Raw genomic sequence first — 7,547 nt, 5'->3', positions numbered from 1 at the left:
GAGCCATATCCATTAAACTTATTATAGGTACCTATTAACGTAATGATTATTATGCAATTGTTATTATACAGTTAAGATTTACACAATAAGAAATTCATTACCAGTGTCGTAGGTATGTTAGGGGGCATTCTGTTGAAATCCAGATACCTAATACCTAGAGATTGAGATCTTTTTAAACTACCTATCTGTAAACTTATGTGTCTTTACGATCAACGTATAAAATATCAATTACTGAACAAACAGGTTTTAAAGAGAGAACTGTAAGAACGAAGGTCTTGCCGTCCTGAAATCGAAGAGAGAAGGAGGACAGGATAGGAGAAAGCCAGCCGTTCCGAGAACGAACTTTTCCTGTGTAGGATAATCGTTTAGGATCCTGTTTAGGATCGAACCCACGACCAAGTGCTTAAAAAGAAGGAGTGCTACAAGCTAACTATGCTGGCTGCCTGTAGCTTAGGTATCACTTATCAGTCTTATTACACCTTTGATACATGAGGGGTCAGGAGAGGCGATCCCATTTATAAATCAAACCATCGATGGTGGGATTCGAACCCGGGACCTTCTGCATGGCAAGCAAGCGCGTTACCACTGGACTAACCGTGCCCCCGCTTATCACTTATCCTTATCAGTCTTCTTACACATTTGATACATGAGAGGTCAGGAGAGGCGATCCCATTTATAAATCACACCGTCCTCCCCTGATCTACCACACATGTTAATCAGATGAGAGCAATCTAATTCTCGATGGTGGGATTCGAACCCGGGACCTTCTGCATGGCAAGCAAGCGCGTTACCACTGGACTAACCGTGCCCCCGCTTATCACTTATCAGTCTTCTTACACCTTTGATACATGAGAGGTCAGGAGAGGCGATCCCATTTATAAATCAAACCGTCCTCCCCTGATCTACCACACATGTTAATCAGATGAGAGCAATCAAATTCACTATAATATGGGCCACCCTGATTTTGTTTATAAATTCCCCAAATCTAAACTAAGAGTCGAACATGTAGGTCTGGCGGTAACGAGAGTGTCTTTCTCAACTGGAGTACCTGGGTTCGATTCGCTTTGAAAAGTTTAGTTGTAGGCAATCATGAATGACGTTCTGCTTAGGTCGAGTTTTACCACCATGGATTGTCTTAGGATTGAGTTCAATTCGAGGTTGACCTGGCTATTAAGTTTAGGCAAATCCTCGTTTCATCTCAAACCCGAGTTGAAAAACCCCCGCATTAATCTCAAGCCTACACCAAGAACGTTTATCTCACACAAGTGTTGAAATGTTGTTTTCTTTTTCTCTTTTGAACACGAAAATTGTGGGACATCTTCAATTCTTCAAACATAAACTTATGAAGTGTGTTTTATTTTATTTTTTAATAACCCCTATTCTATTCTTGTTTTCTTTCCCATTCTCGAATCTTTTCTTTTTCCTCTCTTCTCTCTGTTCTACCCTTCTTTTCTTTTCGCCCTCCTTCTCATTTCTCTTAATTTCTCCCGTCTGTTCTCTTCTTTCTTCTCTCCACTCCCATTCTTTTCTCTCTCTTCTCTTCACTTCTAATCTCTCGTCTCTTCTATTCTCTCAGGATTCCATATTTATACAACGTACACTGTTTGTAATGTATACAGGGTTAACACATGAACGGTTTGAAAATCCCGAAGATTATTATAGACCTGGTACACTTGGAGTCTGTATTTGATGTATTGGATCTGTACCTGTGGTTCAGGTAAGAGTAGGCTTAGATCGGCCCCCTACGGGCTTCTAAGGCCCAACGGAGCTTGGAAACTGGAAACTAATGAGAAAATGTCCTCTAGCTGTTAAATTATGTTTGCCAAATTTCATGAAAATTGGACCAACCGTTCTAAAGTTATGGCGAAACAAAAGGGCAAACTAAATTGAAGAGAGATTTTCTTTCTTTCTTTTGAAAGTCGCTAGTCGTCAAGTTAAAATCATTTCCGTTAAATAAAATCACGGTAAAAAAAGGAGAAAGCAACGGGCTCTTCTCGCTATCAATGCTCTCCGTCCCCCGTCTTTTAAAAACGAGAGAGCACATAATGCATTGCTTGTTTCATGTAACGCCTGCCAGCTCTCCTCTCGACCCTTCATCTCTTGTTTACAACTTACTCTTTCCACGTTGTGCGTTTGTTGTGTTTATATACGCATCTTTTCTTCCATCAAAATAGCTACTCAGTTGTCCTCACGAGGCTGAGTGCACCCCAAATTCCAATCACAGGGTAAAAAAGACTTTGACTCGGGAATCGAACCTCGAGAACCACTGGGTTGATGCTACAAAATGCAAAAACTGCTGATACAAAATGTACAACATTGTTATGTACCCGCTGTTCAAGTAGTCAAGTACCCATGTACAAAATGTACAAGAAATAAATAAATTGTTGGCAATGAATTCTAAATGATATTGTACTGTGTACTTGGATTTTATTTACTATTTAAAATACATAATTACGAGGGGGGTTTTGATATATGGGTATTTTTTACAGTTTTCTTTATTTATTGCAAAATGGCCGGCCGGCCCTTCTTTCAAAGACCTCATATAAACAAGGCTATTACTAGACTATGAGTTATAGTAAGTTATAACTTATAATACAAGATAAATACAAATTGGATAAGCCCAGCTTTGTGAGCTTTGTTCCTGATTCCGTGTGATCTCTTAAAAATATATGTGACTAGACTATTTTCTGAAGAACTTACACTAGGTTCTAAACTGGTGAGATCTCAAGTCGTACCTACCTACATAAGTACATAGCTACAACAGTTTACTTGATTTGTTTAAAGCAAAATATTTTTGTGGAGCAATGCCAGCCGTTCCGAGAACGAACATTATCCCATCAGGATAAAATCCGCCCCGGGCGGGAATCGAACCCGCGGCCTAGCGCTTACAAGGGTCATAGGTTTGATAGAGGGGATTGTAACAACGAAGGTCCTATCGTCCCGAAGAGAGATGGAGGATTAGGATAGCATAAAGTTCGCCTCGGGCGGGAATCGAATCCGCGACCTAACACTTCGCTGGCTCTGAACAAAGTGTCGAATAGTTTAAAAAGGTTCCGATTGGTTCCATCTTTCCATCAATAGCCAATAACGTTCATGGGTAACTTCACGCGGAATCGAATGGTGAAACTTTTAGAACTGTCCGACTTAATGTAATAGAAAGTCGTGTGATGTTCACACCAGATTTTTTAGATATCGGATCTCCCGCGCGCTAGGCGAGTTTAGTAACCACCACTATGCCACGGGAGCTGGCAATCGGCACTACAATTAATTAACTATCTATCTTTCGTCTTTGAACGCCAATAATTAATAAATTAAATAATTAGATATTTTTTTTTCTCACCTGTTGTCGTCATAGTATTACGTCGTGACATATCCAACACTTCATCCGCCTCACCGGGTTCCGTTCTGGTGACGTCACAATCTATGTTCGTTCTCGGAACGGCTGGCTTTCTCCTATCCTGTCTTCCTTCTCTCTTCGATTTCGGGACGATAATAATAATAATAATAATAATAGTGCTTACACATTCTCACTACTACTGTAACGGTCATTTCCAAGGTCATCATAACGGTAATTTCCAAAGTCATTGCAACGGTCGTTTCCAATGTCGTTATAACGGTCATTTCCAAGGTCATTATAACGGTCGTTTTCATCGTGATGGGCCTTTCGCGCCCTTTCCTCGTGAGTTTTGGGCCCCGAGCCTCCTTTGGGTCCATTTGGAGGGCCCCGCCTTAGCAGAATGTCCGTGATAGAAAATGGTGTTATATTGGGAATGTTTTTCATCCTAGCAGGATGATGGGATGGCAGGCTAGATGGGTTTCTTCTGCCCGGAGTAACCGGAGTTCTTCGCATGGGGAGATCAGAATGTCTTGGGTCCGATGAGATTGGGTCGGTGATGGAGAAAGAAGTAGTTAGGGTTGTTTATTCAACGGCATGGTTTAAACAGAAAAACAATCAAATTTTAAATTCTTACAACTGTCATAGTTAAATTTCATTTTACAAGATTTTTAGAGGCATGATGGCACCCTCATATTTCAGGAAATTAACAAGGTGTACCTACTTTTATATTAAAAACTTATGAAAGATAGGTACCATTGTGAGAAGAAAAATAAAAATCCAATTTGATTAATAAAGAAAAAATACTATAAGGTACCTAAATAAATAAACACGCTTATTCTTGGAATAATAACATTTGTTCTGTCGCACTTATAGGTAGTTAAATAATTAAAAAAACTTTCACTGTTAAACGAAAAGCGGTCACAAAAACCGAATATTTTTTTTTTGTCCGGTAAATAACCAAAAATTAAATTTCGTCTTTTAAATCAGCTTTTTCTACGTTAATTTTTCCTTCTTCTACGCTAAAAAATCCGTTCGTAACAGGAAAAAAGATTAAAATCTCGTCACAGTTTGTAACTATCTCTGGTTAACCAAATATTCTTATTGAAATAAATATTTTGACAGTCAAAGCTTGACATTTAGATCATCTTAATAGGGCGCTAATAAGCACTTGTTCAGCAGCCAATAGGGAGTCGAAATCTAGAAGCATGCGTTCGACAATCAGCCAATGAGCGACGAGGATTTCAAGATGTTTTTTAAAAGAGGGTCGCTTCGAGAATTTGGAAGTGTTAAATCTGTTATCACTCTTTTTACTTTCTTTATCATAATATATTTTTTTAGATTGTGGTTGAGGGTGATTTTTTCAAGGGGATTGAGAGAGAGAGATCTTGGTCGCTTATCCAAATAGAAAGGGCCTCTCCATATCATGCAACCCTTCCTGAATTGTTTAATTAGGTTGGATGGTAGTTGAACGGAGTAAAGACAGCTTTAACGGAGTAAAGACACAGGTCCACACATAGTCAACGGCCGTCAATCGACGAGGTGAATCTATGTTGTCGGCAGAGTGGACGGTTTCAGTCATCGATGGACCGTCGACTATGTGTGCGGACACAGCTCAAGATCTTTGTTTTAACGTTAACTGGAGGATTGGCATTTATACGTGTTAACCCTTTCAGTAATTCGATATACCCTGAGAAAAAAAAATAAGGAGAAAAAATACCTTCTAGGTACCTACAGCGAAGAATGTAGGGTATCCTATTCAAGGTTCACGAGAAGTAAACTAGTCATCGCCATTAATGCGTGTGTTGCACATTGCATACTCAAATAGCTTCACGGCGTTCATACAAATTGTTACTTCATTTCACGTATCAAGAGTGTTCTTTTCTGGAGTTTTTCCCGGAAACTGGTGTAGGTACCCACTTATTGGTACCTGTTGCTCAAATATCAAAACTTTGTTACCTACATACGTGTTTATGATATAGATACGAGAGCACACAACACCTACTTAATGTTTACCTACCTACATCCTACATGTAGGTATAATGTAAACTGGTATTATGAGTGTTATAATGTCAATAACTTGAAAAGACATTGGCTGAGATAGGAACAAAAAATATTAATTAAAAAAACTCCCACGTGGGTTTTATTTATCTTAAATTTTAATTAAATGATACCTGTATAATAAAATTTATATTCCAAACTTTACGCGTGATTTTTTCCTCTTCAACATATTATTATGAAGCTCGTACCTACCTATCTCACCTTTTTTATTTTTTTTTTTTTATTTTTTTTAATTTTTCCCACTTTAACAATCTCTTGTCCTTCGTGGGGCCTCTCCTAAGGCGTTATATTTTTGTGTAAAAGCCGATGAGCTTTAGGTATTCCAGCACGGCCTTCACTCCCTCAGGCTCATCAAGCAGGGAGGGCTTGCTGCTCAGAGTAGAACGTACGGGTGCATTGCGGACGCATTCTAATAGGTGTTTGACAGTTAGGTTTTCACCACAGGAACATAGAGGGGGCGTGGTTCTCTCAAACAGGTAACTGTGAGTGACTCTAGTGTGGCCTATTCTTATCCTGCTAAGGACTACCTCATCATATCTCCTGGACTGTTGGGATGTTTTCCAGGTCGAAATTATAGGGCAAACATGTTTGTAGATTGTAGGTTGGTAATTGAGGAAATTTTAGAATTTTTGACCCCGTTGTGCTTTTATGGGCTGTCGACAGACCAATACTGTGAGTGAGTTATAATAGCGAGTCACCTACAGACTGCTTTACTTCTCAAGGATGATCATAAAACCTAAACAAGTCAAAGAAATCAGTCCTAAAAGAACCCTGTCCTTCGTAAGAAGTCTAGGGCTCTTCTAGATAACTAAAGGGAAAGTCACAAAACGTCTAACTAGGTCGCGGTGATATAGGGCGTTTATTAGAGCCGATGGCCCTACTTGTACTAATAAATACAGTTTACTGAGAAAAGATTTGTGTTCTTGATGGGATTCGAACCCACACTTTTCCTACAACTTCTTCCCCATCTATTGACCAATCAGAGAGAAGGGTACCGCATATGCTTCTTGCTTCTTGTTTACAATGTAAACAAATATGAGAACACCATCTTCATTTTGTAAACAACTCATAACAATAGCCGAGTTTTTTTTACATTCATTTCTGAGTAATACTTAAGTACCTACCTCGGTACTTGGTATTATTTTCGTCCTCAAAATCTTACAAACATATTCTCATACCCACAGATTTACTGTTTTGTTATCTTTGTTCAAGTTCATATTAATAATATTGACTTATTATTAAATCCTTTATAATCTGAAGAGCCTCATCTTCAAATATTTTAACGGGTTACTTTCTGGTGTTCTCGTGTTGACCCAGCACTGAAATGGGAAGTATTGTGTCTCTTTCAAGTTCATATTAATAATATTGACTTATTATTAAATCCTTTATAATCTGAAGAGCCTCATCTTCTTCTAATGAGTGTTTTTCAAGAGGAATCATCCTATCCTGTTTGTTTACACTATGTATAGCCTAGAAGGCGGGAGGGGATGTAATGGGATTATTTGATAGTAATTAAGGATGTAATAGAGATCCTGTGATACTCTTCACTCTAAATCAATCAGGATTCCATATTTATACAACGTACACTGTTTGTAATGTATACAGGGTTAACACATGAACGGTTTGAAAATCCCGAAGATTGTTTATCGGATCCTGTGTATCAGGTCTCCGTTCTATAAATACGAATCTACCTATTTATTTAAAGAGAGAGAGAGAGAGAGAGAGAACCTTTAAAACATTAGCAATGTCTTGATTTTGTTTTCGATACCTACTGTACAACGTTTTTTTCCGCCCTGTACCTATTATAAAGGGGTGAGGAGATGGGTATGTAATAATTATGAGGCTTCTGCTCATCTTTTCCTCATCTTCTTCTAATGAGTGTTTTTCAAGAGGAATCATCCTATCCTGTTTGTTTACACTATGTATAGCCTAGAAGGCGGGAGGGGATGTAATGGGATTATTTGATAGTAATTAAGGATGTAATAGAGATCCTGTGATACTCTTCACTCTAAATCAATCAGGATTCCATATTTATACAACGTACTGTTTGTAATGTATACAGGGTTAACGGTTTGAAAATCACATGAACGGTTTGAAAATCCCGAAGATTGTTTATCGGATCCTGCTGATGTGTATCAGGTCTCCGTTCTAT

Source organism: Diaphorina citri, unplaced genomic scaffold (assembly GCF_000475195.1).
Source record: "Diaphorina citri unplaced genomic scaffold, Diaci psyllid genome assembly version 1.1 scaffold491, whole genome shotgun sequence".
NCBI classification, from domain to species: Eukaryota; Metazoa; Arthropoda; class Insecta; order Hemiptera; family Psyllidae; genus Diaphorina; species Diaphorina citri.
The sequence above is the reverse complement of the archived record's forward strand: the minus strand, read 5'-3'. Positions refer to the sequence as shown.